This window comes from Ranitomeya variabilis, chromosome 2 (genome assembly GCF_051348905.1).
Source record: "Ranitomeya variabilis isolate aRanVar5 chromosome 2, aRanVar5.hap1, whole genome shotgun sequence".
NCBI lineage: Eukaryota > Metazoa > Chordata > Amphibia > Anura > Dendrobatidae > Ranitomeya > Ranitomeya variabilis.
The window spans coordinates 566156686-566180419 of NC_135233.1; positions in this window are offsets into that span (position 1 = coordinate 566156686).

Consider the following 23734-nt stretch of genomic DNA (forward strand, 5'->3'; position numbering starts at 1 on the left):
GATCCGTGACATTGCAGCATCCTGGATAGCGATATCGTTGTGTTTGACACGCAGCAGCGATCAGGATCCTGCTGTGACATCGTTGGTCGGAGCTAGAAGGCCAGCACCTTATTTCGTCGCTGGATCTCCCGCTGACATCGCTGAATCGGCGTGTGTGACGCGGATTCAGTGATGTCTTCACTGGTAACCAGGGTAAACATCAGGTTACTAAGTGCAGGGCCGTGCTTAGTAACCCAATATTTACCCTGGTTACCAGTGTAAATGTAAAAAAAAAAAAACACTACATACTTACATTCCGATGTCTGTCGCGTCCCCCGGCGTTCTGTGTTGTGAACTGTGTTTCTGGGCTCCCTCTGGTGGTCACTAACGGTATTGTGTTAGGTATGTCTTGTTGCAGGCCTGAGCTCCAGCTGTGTCGTTAAGCAGCGGGTGTTTCCTATTTGAGCCTCCTCTGGACTCAGTCTCTTGCCTGGCATCGTTGTATCCAGACCTATTTGGTCTCCTCTGGATTCCTTTCAGTCTGCCTCATGCAAGAAAAGCTAAGTCTGTTTTGTACAATTTGGATTGTTTGCATTATTCAGTGTTTTTGTCCAGCTTGCTTTACATTTGATTTTGACTCGCTGGAAGCTCTAGGGGGCTGATATTCTCCCTCCACATCGTCAGTCGGTGTGGGGGTTCTTGAATGTTCATTGTGGATGTTTTGTAGGGTTTTATGCTAACCGCATAGTCCACTATCTATTTTCTGCTATCTAGACTATTGGGCCTCACTTTGCTGAATCTAGTTCATCTCTACGTTTGTGTTTTCCTCTTGCCTCACCGTTATTATTTGTTGGGGGCTTTCTATATCTTTGGGGTTCAATTTCTCTGGAGGCAAGCGAGGTCTTATTTTTTCCCTCTAGGGGTAGTCAGTTCTCCGGCTGGCTCGAGACGTCTAGAACCAACGTAGGCACGTTCACCGGCTACTTTTAGTTGTTTGTGTCAGGATCAGGTATGCGGTTAGCCCAGTTTCCACCTCCCTAGAGCAGTATTTATATTTTTGCTATCTTGCCGGAATATCAGAGATCCTCTGCCATTGGGATCATAACAGAATGCCAGGCCAAAAGAAAATGTTTAATGCATCGCAGAAGCGGGATTAAAAAGAAGTTCTGAGTTTTTGTTTTTTTTTGCTGCAGTTTGCCTAGCTTCTTCCATCCCCTTATTCTCTGAGTGGCTGAAACTCTGCTGCAGATATGAATGTCCAGACTCTGACTTCTAGTGTGGATCAGCTTGCTGCTAGGGTGCAAAGCATTCAGGATTTTGTTATCCATAGCCCTATGTCTGAACCAAAAATACCTATTCCTGAGCCGTTTTTTGGAGATAGATCTAAATTCCTGAATTTTAGGAATAATTGTAAATTGTTTCTGTCTCTGAAACCTCATTCCTCTGTTGATTCCGCTCAGCAGGTTAAGATTGTGATTTCCTTCTTGCGCGGCGACCCTCAGGATTGGGCCTTCTCTCTGGCGCCAGGAGATCCTGCATTGGTGAATGTTGATGCGTTTTTTCTGGCACTTGGTTTGCTTTATGAGGAGCCTAATCTTGAAAATCAGGCTGAAAAAATGTTGCTGGTTATCTCTCAGGGTCAGGACGAAGCTGAGGTATATTGCCAAAAATTTCGGAAATGGTCCGTGCTTACTCAATGGAATGAGTGTGCACTGGCCGCAAATTTCAGAAATGGTCTTTCTGAAGCCATTAAAGATGTGATGGTGGGGTTTCCTATCCCTACAGGTCTAAATGATTCAATGGCTCTAGCCATTCAAATTGATCGACGTTTGTGGGAGCGCAAATCTGTTAATCCTTTGGCGGTGCTGTCTGAACGGTCACCTGATTCTATGCAATGTGACAGAATTCTGACCAGAGCCGAGCGACAAAATCATAGACGTCAAAATGGGTTGTGCTCGGGCTAAGCCTTGCTGTTCTCGTGCCAGCGGGTTGCTTTTGCCCTTGCCTATCCCAAAGAGGCCTTGGACGCACATTTCCATGGATTTCATTTCGGATCTTCCAGTGTCTCGGAAGATGTCTGTCATCTGGGTGGTGTGCGATCGTTTTTCTAAAATGGTCCATTTGGTGCCCTTGCCTAAGTTGCCTTCCTCCTCTGATTTGGTTCCTTTGTTCTTTCAGAATGTGGTTCGTTTGCATGGCATCCCTGAGAATATTGTATCTGACAGAGGATCCCAGTTTGTGTCTAGATTCTGGCGATCCTTTTGTGCTAAGATGGGTATTGATTTGTCTTTTTCGTCGGCTTTACATCCTCAGACTAATAGCCAGACCGAGCGAACTAATCAGACGTTAGAGACTTATTTGAGATGTTTTGTTTCTGCTGATCAGGACGACTGGGTTACCTTTTTGCCACTGGCCGAGTTTGCCCTTAATAATCGGGCTAGTTCTGCCACCTTGGTTTCACCCTTTTTCTGCAACTCTGGTTTTCATCCTCGTTTCTCCTCGGGTCAGGTTGAACCTTCTGACTGTCCTGGGGTTGATTCTGTGGTGGATAGGTTGCAGCGGATTTGGAACCATGTGGTGGACAATTTGAAATTGTCACAAGACAGGGCCCAGCGGTTTGCCAACCGCCGCCGCGGTGTGGGTCCCCGACTTCGTGTTGGGGATTTGGTTTGGTTGTCTTCTCGGCATGTTCCTTTGAAAGTCTCCTCTCCTAAGTTCAAGCCTCGCTTTATCGGTCCTTATAAGATTTTGGAAATCCTTAACCCGGTGTCTTTTCGCTTGGACCTTCCAGCGTCTTTTGCTATTCATAATGTGTTCCATAGGTCCTTGTTGCGGCGGTACGTGGTGCCTATGGTTCCTGCTGTTGAGCCTCCTGCCCCGGTTTTGGTTGAGGGCGAGTTGGAGTACGTGGTGGAGAAGATTCTGGATTCTCGTATCTCTAGACGGAAACTCCAGTATTTAGTTAAGTGGAAAGGCTATGGTCAGGAGGATAATTCCTGGGTTGTCGCCTCTGATGTTCATGCGGCTGATTTGGTTCATGCCTTTCACGCTGCTCATCCTAATCACCCTGGGGGTCTTGGTGAGGGTTCGGTGACCCCTCCTCAAGGGGGGGGTACTGTTGTGAACTGTGTTTCTGGGCTCCCTCTGGTGGTCACTAACGGTATTGTGTTAGGTATGTCTTGTTGCAGGCCTGAGCTCCAGCTGTGTCGTTAAGCAGCGGGCGTTTCCTATTTGAGCCTCCTCTGGACTCAGTCTCTTGCCTGGCATCGTTGTATCCAGACCTATTTGGTCTCCTCCGGATTCCTTTCAGTCTGCCTCATGCAAGAAAAGCTAAGTCTGTTTTGTACAATTTGGATTGTTTGCATTATTCAGTGTTTTTGTCCAGCTTGCTTTACATTTGATTTTGACTCGCTGGAAGCTCTAGGGGGCTGATATTCTCCCTCCACACCGTCAGTCGGTGTGGGGGTTCTTGAATGTTCAGCGTGGATGTTTTGTAGGGTTTTCTGCTAACCGCATAGTCCACAACAGTTCTGCTTCCCTGCACTGTGTCAGCGCCGGCCGGCCGTAAAGCAGAGCACAGCGGTGATGTCACCGCTCTGCTTTAGGGCCGGTGCTTACAGTGCAGGGAAGCAGAACGCCGGGGGAAGCGACAGACACCGGAATGTAAGTATGTAGTGTCTGGTTTTTTTTACATTTACACTGGTAACCAGGGTAAACATCGGGTTACTAAGCGCGGCCCTGCGCTTAGTAACCCGATGTTTACCCTGGTTACCCGGGGACTTCGGCATCGTTGGTCGCTGGAGAGCTGTCTGTGTGACAGCTCTCCAGCGACCACACAGCGACGCTGCAGCGATCGGCATCGTTGTCTAGATCGCTGCAGCGTCGCTAAATGTGACGGTACCATTAGTCTACCCAGTACTCCCGTGACAATAACACAACACAATGTAAGTGGCAGAATGTGGCTGGCTGATATACAACAAACTAACAGAACTGACGTATATCCACTTTGTGACAATTTGAATCTCCCTTTTTTTGGGGGGGAACTGCACCGCAACTCAGGCCCAGTGTATAACACATCACAATGTAAGTGGCAGAACGTGGCTGGCTGATATATGACAAACTAACAGAATTGATGTATATCCACTTTGTGACAATTTGAATCTCCCTTTTTTGGGGGGGAGACTGCACCGCAACTCAGGCCCAGTGTATAACTGTCATGTCGGACGCTGTTCACACTATGGCGTCCGACAGACAGTAGTAATTCCACTTACGTCCACTACACGCTCAGTGGCGTCGGCTAGATTTTATCCAGCTTGCTCAGGGTTAATCTAGCTGGTAATCAGGTTGGAGGCTGGGTCACGCCCATGGCCTTTAAATAGTTGCGCTGGACTTTGGGCGTCGCCGATTATAGCTTTTGCTTTGTGCCTAGTGATTCTGGTCTGAAGTGGTGGTCTTGTTGGAGGAATATCGTATCTGGTGGTGTAGTATCCTTTGTCATATTCCTCCTTCCTATATTTGTATTTGTTTTGCCCTGTGCACTTTATAGTGTATTCCTGTATGTCTGCAGCGTGGTGCGTTTTTTAGTTTTCCCTGTCTGTGCTTTCTGTGGGGATTGGTGTGAGGTCTCTTCACTGGGTGGCGGGTGGTGGTCTCAGCTTAGGGCTGAAACAGGAGACAAGGTCAGGCCTGGCAGCCCAGACATGCACACCTTTAGTGTAATTTCTGGGAAAGGGACAGACAGGGTTTCCCTAGCCTAAGGGAAATCGCAGGGGCCCGGGTAACCAGCCTTAAGGTACCTTCACACTGAACAACTTAGGCTACGTTCACATTTGCGGTCAGCGCCGCAGCGCCGGGCGCCGCAGCGGCGCCGCATGCGTCATGCGCCCCTATATTTAACATGGGGGCGCATGGACATGCGTTGTGCTGCGTTTTGCGCCGCATGGCCGCAAGCGTTGGACGCAAGAAACGCATCAAGTTGCATTTTTTTTGCGTCCAACTTTCGGCCAAAAACGACGCATGCGGCGCAAAACGCAGCGTTTTAGCGTGCGTTTTGCCGCGTTTTTGTTTGCGTTGTGCGCTGCGGCGCCGACGCTGCGGCGCACAACGCAAATGTGAACGTAGCCTTAACAATGATATCGCTAGCGATCCGTGACATTGCAGCATCCTGGATAGCGATATCGTTGTGTTTGACACGCAGCAGCGATCAGGATCCTGCTGTGACATCGTTGGTCGGAGCTAGAAGGCCAGCACCTTATTTCGTCGCTGGATCTCCCGCTGACATCGCTGAATCGGCGTGTGTGACGCGGATTCAGTGATGTCTTCACTGGTAACCAGGGTAAACATCGGGTTACTAAGTGCAGGGCCGTGCTTAGTAACCCAATATTTACCCTGGTTACCAGTGTAAATGTAAAAAAAAAAAAACACTACATACTTACATTCCGATGTCTGTCGCGTCCCCCGGCGTTCTGTGTTGTGAACTGTGTTTCTGGGCTCCCTCTGGTGGTCACTAACGGTATTGTGTTAGGTATGTCTTGTTGCAGGCCTGAGCTCCAGCTGTGTCGTTAAGCAGCGGGTGTTTCCTATTTGAGCCTCCTCTGGACTCAGTCTCTTGCCTGGCATCGTTGTATCCAGACCTATTTGGTCTCCTCTGGATTCCTTTCAGTCTGCCTCATGCAAGAAAAGCTAAGTCTGTTTTGTACAATTTGGATTGTTTGCATTATTCAGTGTTTTTGTCCAGCTTGCTTTACATTTGATTTTGACTCGCTGGAAGCTCTAGGGGGCTGATATTCTCCCTCCACATCGTCAGTCGGTGTGGGGGTTCTTGAATGTTCATTGTGGATGTTTTGTAGGGTTTTCTGCTAACCGCATAGTCCACTATCTATTTTCTGCTATCTAGACTATTGGGCCTCACTTTGCTGAATCTAGTTCATCTCTACGTTTGTGTTTTCCTCTTGCCTCACCGTTATTATTTGTTGGGGGCTTTCTATATCTTTGGGGTTCAATTTCTCTGGAGGCAAGCGAGGTCTTATTTTTTCCCTCTAGGGGTAGTCAGTTCTCCGGCTGGCTCGAGACGTCTAGAACCAACGTAGGCACGTTCACCGGCTACTTTTAGTTGTTTGTGTCAGGATCAGGTATGCGGTTAGCCCAGTTTCCACCTCCCTAGAGCAGTATTTATATTTTTGCTATCTTGCCGGAATATCAGAGATCCTCTGCCATTGGGATCATAACAGAATGCCAGGCCAAAAGAAAATGTTTAATGCATCGCAGAAGCGGGATTAAAAAGAAGTTCTGAGTTTTTGTTTTTTTTTGCTGCAGTTTGCCTAGCTTCTTCCATCCCCTTTTTCTCTGAGTGGCTGAAACTCTGCTGCAGATATGAATGTCCAGACTCTGACTTCTAGTGTGGATCAGCTTGCTGCTAGGGTGCAAAGCATTCAGGATTTTGTTATCCATAGCCCTATGTCTGAACCAAAAATACCTATTCCTGAGCCGTTTTTTGGAGATAGATCTAAATTCCTGAATTTTAGGAATAATTGTAAATTGTTTCTGTCTCTGAAACCTCGTTCCTCTGTTGATTCCGCTCAGCAGGTTAAGATTGTTATTTCCTTCTTGCGCGGCGACCCTCAGGATTGGGCCTTCTCTCTGGCGCCAGGAGATCCTGCATTGGTGAATGTTGATGCGTTTTTTCTGGCACTTGGTTTGCTTTATGAGGAGCCTAATCTTGAAAATCAGGCTGAAAAAATGTTGCTGGTTATCTCTCAGGGTCAGGACGAAGCTGAGGTATATTGCCAAAAATTTCGGAAATGGTCGGTGCTTACTCAATGGAATGAGTGTGCACTGGCCGCAAATTTCAGAAATGGTCTTTCTGAAGCCATTAAAGATGTGATGGTGGGGTTTCCTATCCCTACAGGTCTAAATGATTCAATGGCTCTAGCCATTCAAATTGATCGACGTTTGTGGGAGCGCAAATCTGTTAATCCTTTGGCGGTGCTGTCTGAACGGTCACCTGATTCTATGCAATGTGACAGAATTCTGACCAGAGCCGAGCGACAAAATCATAGATGTCAAAATGGGTTGTGCTCGGGCTAAGCCTTGCTGTTCTCGTGCCAGCGGGTTGCTTTTGCCCTTGCCTATCCCAAAGAGGCCTTGGACGCACATTTCCATGGATTTCATTTCGGATCTTCCGGTGTCTCGGAAGATGTCTGTCATCTGGGTGGTGTGCGATCGTTTTTCTAAAATGGTCCATTTGGTGCCCTTGCCTAAGTCGCCTTCCTCCTCTGATTTGGTTCCTTTGTTCTTTCAGAATGTGGTTCGTTTGCATGGCATCCCTGAGAATATTGTATCTGACAGAGGATCCCAGTTTGTGTCCAGATTCTGGCGATCCTTTTGTGCTAAGATGGGTATTGATTTGTCTTTTTCGTCGGCTTTACATCCTCAGACTAATAGCCAGACCGAGCGAACTAATCAGACGTTAGAGACTTATTTGAGATGTTTTGTTTCTGCTGATCAGGACGACTGGGTTACCTTTTTGCCACTGGCCGAGTTTGCCCTTAATAATCGGGCTAGTTCTGCCACCTTGGTTTCACCCTTTTTCTGCAACTCTGGTTTTCATCCTCATTTCTCCTCGGGTCAGGTTGAACCTTCTGACTGTCCTGGGGTTGATTCTGTGGTGGATAGGTTGCAGCGGATTTGGAACCATGTGGTGGACAATTTGAAATTGTCACAAGACAGGGCCCAGCGGTTTGCCAACCGCCGCCGCGGTGTGGGTCCCCGACTTCGTGTTGGGGATTTGGTTTGGTTGTCTTCTCGGCATGTTCCTTTGAAAGTCTCCTCTCCTAAGTTCAAGCCTCGCTTTATCGGTCCTTATAAGATTTTGGAAATCCTTAACCCGGTGTCTTTTCGCTTGGACCTTCCAGCGTCTTTTGCTATTCATAATGTGTTCCATAGGTCCTTGTTGCGGCGGTACGTGGTGCCTATGGTTCCTGCTGTTGAGCCTCCTGCCCCGGTTTTGGTTGAGGGCGAGTTGGAGTACGTGGTGGAGAAGATTCTGGATTCTCGTATCTCTAGACGGAAACTCCAGTATTTAGTTAAGTGGAAAGGCTATGGTCAGGAGGATAATTCCTGGGTTGTCGCCTCTGATGTTCATGCGGCTGATTTGGTTCATGCCTTTCACGCTGCTCATCCTAATCACCCTGGGGGTCTTGGTGAGGGTTCGGTGACCCCTCCTCAAGGGGGGGGTACTGTTGTGAACTGTGTTTCTGGGCTCCCTCTGGTGGTCACTAACGGTATTGTGTTAGGTATGTCTTGTTGCAGGCCTGAGCTCCAGCTGTGTCGTTAAGCAGCGGGCGTTTCCTATTTGAGCCTCCTCTGGACTCAGTCTCTTGCCTGGCATCGTTGTATCCAGACCTATTTGGTCTCCTCCGGATTCCTTTCAGTCTGCCTCATGCAAGAAAAGCTAAGTCTGTTTTGTACAATTTGGATTGTTTGCATTATTCAGTGTTTTTGTCCAGCTTGCTTTACATTTGATTTTGACTCGCTGGAAGCTCTAGGGGGCTGATATTCTCCCTCCACACCGTCAGTCGGTGTGGGGGTTCTTGAATGTTCAGCGTGGATGTTTTGTAGGGTTTTCTGCTAACCGCATAGTCCACAACAGTTCTGCTTCCCTGCACTGTGTCAGCGCCGGCCGGCCGTAAAGCAGAGCACAGCGGTGATGTCACCGCTCTGCTTTAGGGCCGGCACTTACAGTGCAGGGAAGCAGAACGCCGGGGGAAGCGACAGACACCGGAATGTAAGTATGTAGTGTCTGGTTTTTTTTACATTTACACTGGTAACCAGGGTAAACATCGGGTTACTAAGCGCGGCCCTGCGCTTAGTAACCCGATGTTTACCCTGGTTACCCGGGGACTTCGGCATCGTTGGTCGCTGGAGAGCTGTCTGTGTGACAGCTCTCCAGCGACCACACAGCGACGCTGCAGCGATCGGCATCGTTGTCTAGATCGCTGCAGCGTCGCTAAATGTGACGGTACCATTAGTCTACCCAGTACTCCCGTGACAATAACACAACACAATGTAAGTGGCAGAATGTGGCTGGCTGATATACAACAAACTAACAGAACTGACGTATATCCACTTTGTGACAATTTGAATCTCCCTTTTCTTGGGGGGAGACAGCACCGCAACTCAGGCCCAGTGTATAACACAACACAATGTAAGTGGCAGAACATGGCTGGCTGATATACGACAAATTAACAGAACTGACATATATCCACTTTGTGACAATTTGAATCTACCTTTTTTTGGAGGGAGACTGCACCGCAACTCAGGCCCAGTGTATAACACAACACAATGTAAGTGGCAGAATGTGGCTGGCTGATATACGACAAACTAACAGAACTGACGTATATCCACTTTGTGACAATTTGAATCTCCCTTTTTTTGGGGGGAGACAGCACCACAACTCAGGCCCAGTGTATAACTGTCATGTCGGACGCTGGAAGATATCTGAAAAAATCCAAGGACTGTAGTACAATTTCAATCTCCCTACAATGATCTCAGGACAAGTATGGCAGCAACAAAAAGGACTGCTGCACACAAAAGTGTGGACAAATAAACAAGATAACTGCAGAAAGGAGCAACAGGATTTTTGCTTTTAAAAAAGCAGTTGGTTTGCACAGCAGCATGCAAACAGCAATGCAGCTATCAGGGAGCCTTATAAGGCAGCCTAATAAGCTACAGAGCTAATGCACAAAAAAATAGCCTCCACTGTCCCTGCAACAGAGGAAATCGCTACAGCACAAGCGGTTTGGGGGTTAATCTTCCCTCCCTAACTATATCCCTTCTTCTGACGAAGCTGCAGCAACCTCTCCCTAGGCTAAGATCGGCAGAAGTAAGATGGCGGTCGGCGTGCACGTCCCTTTTTATCCCCTGTGACGCCGCAGAAAGCAAGCCAATCACTGTCATGCCCTTCTCTAAGATGGTGGGGACCGAGACCTATGTCATCACGCTGCCCACACTCTGCGTCCTCCTTCATTGGCTAAGAAATGGCTCTGAACGCGTCATACGAAACGCGATTTTGGCGCGAAGATCGCCGACCGCATGGCCTATCCCACACTAGGATTGGGTCGGGTTTCATGAAACCCGACTTTGCCAAAAGTCGGCGATTTTTTAATTTGTCCGATCCGTTTCGCTCAACCCTACCCGCCGCCATTCTACCTAAAGATATTTCTTTTTTAATTTTTTTGTCAAGACGTCTGGGTGTTGGTAGAGTGAGTTTAGATTTTTACTCCAGCCTTTGTTGATTTTAGAAGGGCATGACATGCCTATATCTGTGTCTCCTCCTCCTTTTACTCCTCCACCTCTTTTCTTTTCGCATGACTATATGTAGTTGTGACTTTTCCATGTGTTTGTTGTGTCTTCTGAGCAGTTTGTCAGCTTTTGGACACCTTTTAAGGTGTTTTCTATGTGTTTTCCATGTGTTTGTATGTGTTTGTGTTTGCCTGCCATTGGTTTCAATGGGGTTTGACGGTGTTCGTCGAACGTTCGACGAACAGTTTGTCGAATATCTCCCTGTTCGACGAACCAAACCGAACCCGAACACTAGGGAGGTGGCTCATCTCTAGTGCCCAGATCTCCATCTGCTCATGTGCTGCCCCCGGCAGCCATTTTCCTGGAGGCCACTGCATCACAGTAATGGATGTGTGGGGGGCTCCGGGAAAATAACTGCTGGGGGCGGCGCATGCTCAGATTGAGATCTCGGCAACGAGATCTTGTCTTCCAAGATCTCAATCTGAGTATGCGTCGCCCCTGACGGCCATTTTCCCACATCGCATTAATGGATGGGCAGGGGGCTCCGGGCTTTCACAAAATGCCGGCAGAGCCCCTCGCACAATAGAGCACCGCAGCCATTTTCACCCGCAGCGGCGCACATTGAAACACCCCCTCATCCCAGCCTGTGGCCTGCAGCAGTGCTTCACTCTTGCCTCCTTCAGCAGTGACCCTTGGACCCTGCTCCACCGTGGCTGGTAAGGTATATCCGCATTATAAAACGCACCCCTATTTTGCCCAAAAATTTTGGGGGGAAAAGTGCGTCTTATAATCCGAAAAATACAGTATTTTTTCTATTAAATAGTTTTTATTTTGTAAAAGCACCAAAACATAAAAAAAATGTAAAAATGGTATCAATGTAATCTTATTGACCCCAATTTTACCACAATCGGAACGGCATAAATAAAGCAATTCTTGAATTGCTGTTTTTTGTTCATTCTGCCAACCAAAAACTGGAATAGAAAGTAATAAAAAAAGTAACGTGCCCGAAAATGGTACGAATAAAAATGTCAACTCATCCTGCAAAATATAAGCATTCACATGACTATGTCGGCAGAAGTATGGAAAAATTATAGCTCTCAAAATATGGCAAAGCAAAAACTTGGTTTTGCACAAAAAAGCATCTTTTAGTGTGTAACAGCAGCAAAAACATAAAAACCTACCGTATATAAATCTGTTAAACCAACTCAAAACAAAAAGAGTGCTACTGGGGTCCCATAAAAATTTATATTTTATTAATAAGAATTAAAACCATACATGTATATAACAGAAAAACGGAGAATATATAGCAAATGCACATTTAATAAAGGCAAAGTGCAAAAAGGTGTGCAAAACAAAATTAAAACTGAAAAAAAAAACACCCCACAAAAGGTACCCTAAGTCATACAAGCCTAATGCTGAGACTAACTCTTAGTAAAAGAGCAATGTAAAAAGTACTTTAAAGAATATGGTGTTTCAGTAAGAAGGATGGGGGGGTTTAAGATGCATGTGCTCTGGTCCACTGGCCGCAACGCACGTTTCACCCGAGGCTTCGTCAGGGGCATACAGTGGGGCAAAAAAGTATTTAGTCATTCAGCAATAATGCAAGTTCCACCACTTAAAAAGATGAGAGGTGTCTGTAATTTACATCATAGGTAGACCTGAACTATGGGAGACAAACTGAGAAAAAAAAATCCAGAAAATCACATTGTCTGTTTTTTTATCATTTTATTTGCATATTATGGTGGAAAATAAGTATTTGGTCAGAAACAAAATTTCATCTCAATACTTTGTAATATATCCTTTGTTGGCAATGACAGAGGTCAAACGTTTTCTGTAAGTCTTCACAAGGTTGCCACACACTGTTGTTGGTATGTTGGCCCATTCCTCCATGCAGATCTCCTCTAGAGCAGTGATGTTTTTGGCTTTTCGCTTGGTAACACGGACTTTCAACTCCCTCTAAAGGTTTTCTATAGGGTTGAGATCTGGAGACTGGCTAGGCCACTCCAGGACCTTGAAATGCTTCTTACGAAGCCACTCCTTCGTTGCCCTGGCGGTGTGCTTTGGATCATTGTCATGTTGAAAGACCCAGCCACGTTTCATCTTCAATGCCCTTGCTGATGGAAGGAGGTTTGCACTCAAAATCTCACGATACATGGCCCCATTCATTCTTTCATGTACCCGGATCAGTCGTCCTGGCCCCTTTGCAGAGAAACAGCCCCAAAGCATGATGTTTCCACCACCATGCTTTACAGTAGGTATGGTGTTTGATGGATGCAACTCAGTATTCTTTTTCCTCCAAACACGACAAGTTGTGTTTCTACCAAACAGTTCCAGTTTGGTTTCATCAGACCATAGGACATTCTCCCAAAACTCCTCTGGATCATCCAAATGCTCTCTAGCAAACTTCAGATGGGCCCGGACATGTACTGGCTTAAGCAGTGGAACACGTCTGGCACTGCAGGATCTGAGTCCATGGTGGCGTAGTGTGTTACTTATGGTAGGCCTTGTTACATTGGTCCCAGCTCTCTGCAGTTCATTCACTAGGTCCCCCGAGTGGTTCTGGGATTTTTGCTCACCGTTCTTGTGATCATTCTGACCCCACTGGGTGGGATTTTGCGTGGAGCCCCAGATCGAGGGAGATTATCAGTGGTCTTGAATGTCTTCTATTTTCTAATTATTGCTCCCACTGTTGATTTCTTCACTCCAAGCTGGTTGGCTATTGCAGATTCAGTCTTCCCAGCCTGGTGCAGGGCTACAATTTTGTTTCTGGTGTCCTTTGACAGCTATTTGGTCTTCACCATAGTGGAGTTTGGAGTCAGACTGTTTGAGGGTGTGCACAGGTGTCTTTTTATACTGATAACAAGTTTAAACAGGTGCCATTACTACAGGTAATGAGTGGAGGAAAGAGGAGACTCTTAAAGAAGAAGTTACAGGTCTGTGAGAGCCAGAAATCTTGATTGTTTGTTTCTGACCAAATACTTATTTTCCACCATAATATGCAAATAAAATGATAAAAAAACAGACAATGTGATTTTCTGGATTTTTATTTCTCAGTTTGTCTCCCATAGTTGAGGTCAACCTATGATGCAAATTACAGACGCCTCTCATCTTTTTAAGTGGTGGAACTTGCACTATTGCTGAATGACTAAATACTTTTTTGCCCCACTGTATGTAAATCTGGTATCACAGGATTCACACCGACTCGAAGAATAAAGTCATCTAATCACTTATACTGCACAACGAACTATGTAAAAAATAAATAAAACCAATTCTTCACCTGCGGTTGATTTGTTCATTCTGCCTCGCAAAGATCGCAGTAAGGCTCAGCTCAGCTGAGAGCTTACATAAGGATTTCCATGTAAATCTCTGAAATATGTGATTTAGACTGTACCGTCGGCAGAAGATTTCCTATAATGAGGCAGATGGAGGCACTGTGGACTTTATTTGGCCTGTGATTTGGCAGTGTCCATCTTTTTAGGCATGCATAAAACTGCCGTCCGCCACAGTTTTGTGCACTCCTGAAAATAAGGACAACGCTGAACAGAGGCCAGACAAAGTCCAGAGTAACTCTCCTGCCTCATTATAGTGAATGGCTCCCTAGGGGATTTCATCTGAATCCAGTCATTTGGAAATTTAGATGGAAACCCCAAAGTAAGTGCTCAACGTAGAGGGCCTAATAAATGTGATCCCAAATGTTATGTAAAATGTTCCCAATAAAAGCTTCAAATCACTCCACACAAAAAAATGGGGTTACTTGAAGGTGAATTCTCCTCTTCTAGCACTTAGGGGCTCTGTATGTCGAGTCGCAAATATTTCTGGGAAAATCTGTGCTCCAGGAGGCAAATAGCGCTACGTCCTTCCAGAGTCTCGCCGTGTGACTAAGCAGTACTATACACATTGTGGGTATTTCTGCATTCAGCAGAAATTGTGGGATACATTTTGGTGCCATTTTTACCCATTTCACAGTGTTAAAATGTAAAATCTGGGACTAAAACGAAATTTTGGTGGTAAAAATATAATTACTTTTTTATTCACAGTTCAATGGTATAAAATTATGTGACCCACCTGTGGTGTCAATATGATCACTGCACCCCTAGATGTATTAATTGAGAGGTGTAGTTTGTAAAACGGGGTCTATAATGGGGGGTGCTGCTGTTTTGGCACCTTAGGGGATCTGCCTTTGTAACATGAAACCCTCAACCCAGTCCAGCAAAATCTGAATTCCAATATGGCGCTTCTTCCCTTCTGAGCTGTGCACTATGCATCAAAAGTACCATAGTTTTTGATCACATCGGCATACTCAGGAGAAATAGCACAACAAATTTTCAGGTCCATTTTCTCTTGCTAGAGAAAGATAAACTTAGGCACTTAACTTATGTGAAGTTTTTGTTATTTTTATTATTTTTCCCTCTATTTTGTATATACCTTATCTATTTTTATATTTTGTTGTACACCTTTTATAAGTTGGATGTCCAACGGTTTGTTTGTTTATAATTTTTGTAAATACACTTTTTTTCTTGTAGTTACTGAAGAAGGCCAGGCATTGAGGCCGAAACGTTTAATTTTGATGACTACAATAAAATAACAAAAACTTCACATAAGTTGAGTGCCTAAGTTTATCTTTCTCTATATATGGTTTTGGACCCTAATAAGGCACCATATCTGGATAGTGCATACTCTTCTCATTTTCTCTTGCTGTCCTTGTGAAAATGAAAAAAGTTGGGGCAAAAACTACATTTTTGTGTGAAAAAAGTTTTTTCTTTATTTCCACAGATCAACGCTGTAAAATTATGTGAAGCACCTGTGGGCTCAAGGTGCTCACGACACATCTAGATAGATTCCTTGAGGGGTCTAGTTTCCAAAATGGGGCCACTTGAGGAGGTTTTCCACAGTTTATTAGAGGCTCTCCAAACGCGACATGACACCGGCAGACCATTCCACCAAAGTTTACATTTCAAAACATCACTACTTCTTTTTTGAGCCCATCGTACACCCAAACAGTAGTTTACCCCCATTTATGGGGTATCTGCATACTCAAGAGAAATTGCACAACACATTTGGGGTTCCATTTTCTCCTGTTACCTTGGAAAATAGAAAAATAGGGATAAAAAATTTTTGTGGGAAAAATCTGTTTTTTTTTATTTTTACGACTCTACATTATAGACTTCTGTCAAGCATCAGGGGTTTCAAGGTGCTCACCCCACATCTAGACACATTTCTTGAACAGTCTAGTTTCCAAAATAGTGTCACTTGTAGGGGTTTTCCACTATTTAGGCACATCAGGGGCTCTCCAAATGCGACATGATACCTGCAGACTATTCCATCATAATTTGCATTCCAAAACATCACTTCTTTCATTCTGAGCCCTGCCATGCACCCAAACAGTAGATTTTCACCACATATGGGTTATCTGCATACTCAGGATAAATTGTGCAACAAAATTTTGTTGTTTCTCCTGTTACCTTGTGAAAGTTAAAAATTTGGGCTGAAGAGAAAATTTCTGAGGGAAATTTTTTTTATTATTTTCACGTCTCAATATTATAAACTTCTGAGAAGCACCAAGGTGCTCACTGCATATGTAGATAAGTTGACTGAGGGGCTAGTTTCCAAAATGGTGTCACTTGTGGGATGTTTTCACTGTATAGGCACATCAGGGGCTCTTCATATGTGACATTGCACCTGCTAATTATTCTAGCAAATTTTGCATTCAAAAAGTTAAATGGCGCTCCTTCACTTCCATGCACTGCTGTGCGCACAGTAGTTTTCCTCCACATATTGGGTATCAGCATGCTCAGGAGAAAATTGCACAACAGATTGTGTGGTCCATTTTTCCTGTTACCCTTGTGAAAATAAAAAAAATTGAGGTCTAAAGTAAAATTTTTGTGAAAAAAGCTAAATATTTATTTTTCCTTCCACATTCCAAAACTCATGTGAAGCACCTGAAGTGTTAATACATTTCTTGAATGTGGTTTTGAGCAACTTGATGCGTGCAGTTTTTAGAATGGTGTCACTTTGGGGTATTTTCTGTCATACAGACCCTTCAAAAAATCACCTCAAATGTAATGTGTATATAGAAAAAACTCTGGCACACTCTAAATAATGAATTTCAAGATTTCAAAGTTTATTTTCCATTATAATAAGAAAAATTGGGTTTCAAAAATTGTGAATAAATGCATATATCTTCAGTACATTTGATTTGGACACATATGATTCTTTTCTCAACGTTTCGGCTAGAAAAAAGCCTTTTTCAAGAGATTAAATGTCCTTTTATGGGTATGAAGAGCCTGGTAAGGAAACCCACTTAGGCAGAAATGTCTCACTGGAATGCGGTGTCCGTAGCGGAGGACCTGGGAACCGAGACCCTTATGACATGACATGTGCCTTCCACATAAGGGTCTCGGTTCCCCGGTCCTCCACTACGGACACCGCATTCCAGTGAGACATTTCTGCCTAAGTGGGTTTCCTTACCAGGCTCTTCATAACCATAAAAGGACATTTAATCTCTTGAAAAAGGCGTTTTATAACTTCTGAACAAAAAAATTATGCTTTAAAAATTGTGCTGCTGTAAAGTAGACATGTGGGAAATGTAATTTATGAACTATTTTGTCTGACATAACTCTCTGATTTAAGGGCATAAAAATTAAAAGCTTTAAAATTGCAATATTTGTGCCATATTTCTGTTTTTTCATAAATAAACACGTCATATCAAAGAAATGTTACCACTATTATGAAGAACAATATGTCACTAAAAAACAATCTCAGAATCAGTGGAATCCGTTTAAGCGTTCAACTTTCACTCACAGGACAACTCTTTTTAAATATTTAATGATCCTCTAGGCTTTGCATTACCTTATTTTGCTTCCTACTCTCCCATACACTGCAGTTGAGTTTCAATGCCTAGTTTTTGCTCCTTTAGAATCTTATTTCAACTGCTGCTCGGCAAACATTGTGCATTACTCATCTGTGTACAGGACACAACTAGTGTGTGTCCAGGAATTCCATTGTCTTAAGGTACCGTCACACTAAAGGTACCGTCACACTAAGCGACGCTGCAGCGATACAGACAACGATGCCGATCGCTGCAGCGTCGCTGTTTGGTCGCTGGAGAGCTGTCACACAGACCGCTCTCCAGCGACCAACGATGCCGAGGTCCCCGGGTAACCAGGGTAAACATCGGGTTGCTAAGCGCAGGGCCGCGCTTAGTAACCCGATGTTTACCCTGGTTACCAGTGTAAAATGTAAAAAAACAAACACTACATACTCACCTTCGCGTCCCCCGGCGTCCGCTTCCTGCACTGACTGAGTGCCGGCCCTAACAGCAGAGCAGTGACGTCACCGCTGTGCTGTGCTTTCACTTTAGGGCCGGAGCTCAGTCAGTGCAGGAAGCGGACGGCGAGGGACGTGTGACAGACATCAGAGGGTGAGTATGTACTGTTTGTTTTTTTACATTTTACACTGGTAACCAGGGTAAACATCGGGTTACTAAGCGCGGCCCTGCGCTTAATTACCTGATATTTACCCTGGTTACCATTGTAAAACATCACTGGCATCGTTGCTTTTGCTGTCAAACACAACGATACACGCCGATCTGACGACCAAATAAAGTTCTGAACTTTAATCAACGACCAGCGATATCACAGCAGGATCCAGATCGCTGCTGCGTGTCAAACACAACGATATCGCTGTCCAGGACGCTGCAACGTCACGGATCGCTAGCGATATCGTTTAGTGTGACGATACCTTTAGCCTCTCTGTCCTCCACCTTTGTACTCATACAGGGTAAATTCTGTACATATACTGTTTAAATGTAGTGGCAGATATTGCAGAGCAGCAGTTAAAAGAAGTTACTAAGGGTGCATAAAGTAGACAGGAAACAGCTTCGTAAGCATAGTGTTCTGGAAAGAAGGATCAAAAATAAAATAATGAACTATATTTATAAAATTCATAAGTTTGCAATGCCTGGAAGGTAATAAAAGAAAAGAAAAACATTTAATCACATTTTAACTGTTAGTAATTTATTTATAGAACAGCAAAACACTTTTTGGAAAGAATTATGGAAATTCAGCAGAGCATATTTTAGATTATAGGTAAAGATTAGAGACAGTAAAGTCCTGTAAGTGCTATCCCCTGTTATGTTAGTAAGGCACAGCATATGACTTAGTTATTAGATGACTAGTATACTTGTTTTTGTTTGTCTGAAATACATTTGCAGCTGTTGCTAAAACTTAGAAAAGTGGAGACAAGTAAAAGTGAGAGCAGACCACCACATCCATTTCTGTTTACTCCATGATTCTGTAATAAATGTAGACAAGAAGGACTGCAATGTAAGTTATTTTAGGTCACAGACTCAAAGTAGCCAATGAGTCATGTTTTATGTTTAGCAACTTTTTGAGCTTTAGTGTTTCTCCAAGCATAAAATATGAAGGTTCATGCTAAGTTCTCCATAACTCTGAAATTTTGGTCTCATGCTGTGTTTTAACCAAATTTTTCCTTTTTAGTAAATCTAAAATAAAACATTTTTCAAAGAATCTTGACTAAAAAAGATCCTATACATTGTGCATACAGTTCCTACGCAGACCAATGTGCTTCAGTTTAATACAGCTTCTGTTTATAAGGGTACAGCAGCTAGTCAAATCCTGTCTATATTCTAAGAAGGCCTGGGCTCACAATCTTCCCGGTTGGGAAGATTTCTAAAACATATGGTGAGCACACCCTCCTGTAAAATTCTTGCCCGAGAACTTGAGATCCTTGTTCTACCCATTGATTCCCCTTTTATTCCCTTTCGGTACTCTGACCTCCTTTTCTTGCATTATTGGAGATATATTTCACTCAGATTTTTCCTTCACTCCATATATCCAATCACTCTCAAGCTCTGGTCACATTCACCTCAAAAACATCTCCAAATTTCATCCTATTCCTACCATGGAAACTGCAAAAATTCTTAATGTTGGTTGATTCATTCTCACATTGACTAATGTAACTCACTAAACTCTGCCCTCTTCAATCTATATTGAATATAACAGCCGGGCTCATATTTCTGTCCAGCTGCTACACCGATGCTTCGAACCTGTGCCAGCCATTGCACTGGTTGCCAATGTGCTACCCATAGAGCTCTCCACAGCGCTGCACTGTCCTGGATATCATTCCTCATTTTTGTTCATCAACCTAGGTGTGCTCTCTACTCTACTAAGAAGCTAAGACTAACATCCTCTATAATCTGAACCTCCCACTTCCATCTCCAAGACATTTCTTGTGCTGCACCAGTTCTCTGGAATGCACTACCCCAGACAAAAAAAAAATGGTTAATTCCCAGTGTCCACAATTTTAAGCATGCCCTAAAAACATATCTCTTTAAGCAGGCCTATCACATTACCTCAGTAATATACCTTTTCTCAGTTCTCTTTTCCTACACTTTTCCTTCTGGTTCTTTCTTCATCTGTTCCCACACATTCCATGCACTCAGTAGCGCTTTGCATCTGGACATATACCGTCTAGAGACCTGTTCATGCAGCTTTACCTGAGCACACCTCTTTATTATAAAGTTGGCTGGACCATATAACACAAACAGGTTTTACTTGAGTCACCCTTATGTCCTTATAGTGTGTAAGCTCGCCAGCAGGGCCCTCACTTGTCCTGTGTGAATTGACAAATTATGTGTTACTCTGTAATGTCTGATATTCTTTTGTTAAGTCCTTTTCAGTCCCTGGCTTACTAGAAGTAGGCATCCGAGTGAATGACACGCAACACAAAAGATTGTGTGATCATAACAGGGAAAGCTCAGGAGCCCGTCTGACTCACCGGGTGCTCACCCCTCCTTTATACAGAGAAGAGTTATACATTTTAAGACATGCGCACAAGCGCTCATATTCTCTTACAAAGCTTATCTATACTGTGAAATTTACGACCTCTAGTATGTAGGTAAAAAGTTACATCAGTCGAGAAGGAATGCGTCCATAAAAAAGAAATGTCAACTTTGCTCTAGTTTCTTCTGATAAGAAGTCAGATGTTTCAGGACAAAGACACAATGGATTCTTTCAGTCTAATCTCTACAATTCCCCCCTTTGACATATTCTTTTTTTATTAATTACCAAAGGGCCAAAGACAAAGCCTTTATTTTTGGTATTACACATGTACACACTTGTATTCAATAAGAGAATCAAATCTAGTATCAATTCTTCCGTTTAACTCTCACAACCTTTTCTTTGTTTTGCAATAAGTATACTAAAATATAAAAACAAAAATTAGTACAGTAATATTAATTAGAATCACTAGAGGATAACATAAGAATAAAGAAGAAAATTTATACTCTTGCATCTATTACACAAAGTTTATCTGTGCATACTGAGATACCCTTGAGCACAATCTGGAATAGTACGTATATGACTACAATAATCATAACTATATGTATTATGCTCTGCATGATCCCAGCAACCCACCCACCAATCCCTCTGAACCAGTTGGCTGGGTTGAGAAAAGAAAAGGTATCTGACCACCAGCTATCCTTATTCTGGTCATTGTCTTTATCATACTGATCTCTGAGTCGTTGTACGTCCTTTAATTTAAATGTCATGTACTAATTTTCTATGATGTTGCACGAATCTATTATTCAAAGGGGTTAAAGAATTTAGTCTATCCCATGCCTCCGTTGAGGTTAATACTATTAACATCAATATTCTGAGTTTTATACTGCTCTTTTGCAATGGCTTGCATGTATCCATGATGCCTTTCCTTCAAGCTTGACTGATGTAGGTGTTGTCAACAGGACTTGGAAGGGTCCGTCAAATCTTGGTTCAAGAGCCTTTCTGGTGTGTCTTTTTACATAGACTTGATCACCTGGTTCCAACTTGTGACTTCCTTCAATGTTGTCAGGATCTGGAAGGGAAGCAAAAACTTGTGCATGCACCTTAGTTAATTGTTTCTGAAGATTTTGCACATAAGAAGTCAATGACTCAATATTTAACACAAGTTGTTGTGGAAAATAACATCCTAAATTGGCAGTCCTGCCAAACAAAATTTCATATGGAGACAGTTTAGTCTTACCCCTTGGGGTATTGCGTATTGAATAAAGGGCCAGTGGAAGGCATTCTGTCCAAGGCTTTCCTGTTTCAGCCATGGCTTTCTGTATTTTTAATTTTAAAGTTCCATTCATGCGTTCCACCTTACCAGAACTTTGAGGATGGTACGGAGTGTGTAACTGACTTTCAACACCCAACATTTTCAGTACATTTTGAAATATTTCTCCAGTGAAATGAGTACCCCTATCTGACTCGATCACTTCAGGGAGACCGTAACGGGGTATCAGTTCGGCAACTAGCTTTACAGCAGTGTTTTTAGCTGAAGCCTTCCGAACTGGATAGGCCTCTGGCCACCCTGAGAACATGTCCACACACACCAACACATACTCATACCCATTACTTTTTGGCAGCTGGATAAAGTCTATCTGTAATCGCTGGAACGGATAGAGAGGTCGGACGTGATGCTTCATAGGGGTCTTTGTTGTCTGTCCGGGATTATGTGCCAGGCATATAACGCATGCAGCACAATAGTCTCTTGCATAGTTGCCAAAACCTGGAGCCAACCAGACTTGCTTTGCCAGTAGTGTCATTGCATTTGCAGACACATGAGTAGGGTGGTGTAGTCCACCAACTACAATCGGATACCAGGCTCTAGGTAGACATATTAGTCCATCTTTCTTCCAAATTCCTGCTTGTTCTTCTGCCCCTTCCTTTTTCCACCTGTCCCTCTCCTCTTCTCCTGCATCTTCCTGTGCTTGTCTCAGTCTATCTTCAGTATTTTCTGTGGGGTTTACAGTATGAACCTGCTGTAAGGGTTTAACTGCTGCTGCTTTGGCTGCTTTATCAGCCCTATCATTTCCCCTAGATTCCCTAGTGTCGAGTCTCACATGTGCAGCTACCTTAATTACTGCTACTTCTTTTGTTTCTTGTGCAGCCTCTAAGATCTGTTTGATCAGAGAAGCATGTTTTACAGGTTGTCCTGACGCTGTCATGTAACCTCTAGCTCTCCAGATTACTCCAAAATCAAACACAATACCATGTGCATACCTAGAATCAGTGTATATATTAGCTGTCTGATTCTCAGCTATTTTTAGCGCTTCAATCAATGCTGTCAGTTCTGCTTCTTGTGCAGACTGTTTCGGTGGAAGAGGTTCTGCTTTGAGAGTTTCAGATTCTGACACAACTGCATACCCTGTATGGAAGTTACCTGTGTCATCTGCAAACCTACTACCATCTATAAACAGCTCTAAATCTGGATTTTGAAGTGGTGTTTCGGATACATTGGGTAAGCCTACCGTTTCTTGTAAAATGAGCTCTGTACAATCATGTGTGTCTGTAGGGAAAAAAATTTGCGTGTGGATCAGTGTCCTTATTCCCCCCTTCAGACTCGAGAGGTAGCAGTGTAGCTAAATTGAGAGTCTGAAGCCTAGCAAATGTGATAGTCTGGTAGCCCTAACGCTGGAGCTGAAACAAGGGCATCTTTTAATTGTTGGAATGAAATCTGACCTTCTTTTGTCAACAAATAAGGTTCATTTTTTACACAGTCATACAGTGGTTGCATTAGTTGACTGGCATGTATAATCCATTGTCTACAATGAGACACTATTCCTAAAAATGCTCGTAGCTGTTTATGATTTCTAGGCTCATTCATCTGTCTTATTGCTTCAGTTCTTTGAGGTGTAAGATGCTTTTTACCTTGAGAAATGCAATGACCTAGAAAGACCACTTTGGTCTGACAAACTTGTAGCTTTTGTCTATTCACTTTACACCCTTCTTTTCCTAGAAAACATAGTAAACTCACAGTAGACCTTTCTGCGGTTTTTAGATCTGGGCAGCAAAGTAGTATGTCATCCACATACTGTAAAATTACTACCTGTGTTTCAGGTCCAAACCTCTGAAGGACTGTTTGTAGGGCATTTGAATAAAGAGTAGGGGAGTGTATCATTCCCTGTGGAAGGCGTGTCCACGCCAACTGTTTGCCCTTAAATGTGAATGCAAACAAATGCCAACTATCTTGGTGTAAAGGAACCGAGAAAAATGCATTTGAAAGATCTATTACAGTAAACACTTGAGAACTGGCTGGTATCTGTGATAGTAACGTATGAGGATTGGGTACAACTGGGGTGATTGGATCTAGAACTTTGTTTATTTCTCTTAGATCATGTACCATACGATATTTGGGCATAGAACTCTTATCAAGAGTTCTCTTTTTGACTGGATACAGAGGGGTATTAGCAGGTGATTGTATCTCTACCAAAACTCCTTTCTCTCTATATCCCTCTATCTGTTTTGTAATTGCTAATTCCTGCTGGGCACTCACAGGGTATTGTCTGAGCTGTGGGAGAACAGTTCCTGGTTGCACAGATAATTTTACAGGAGAGATATGTAATAATCCCACATCAGTGTCACCCTGTGCCCACAGTGTTTCTGGGACCGTT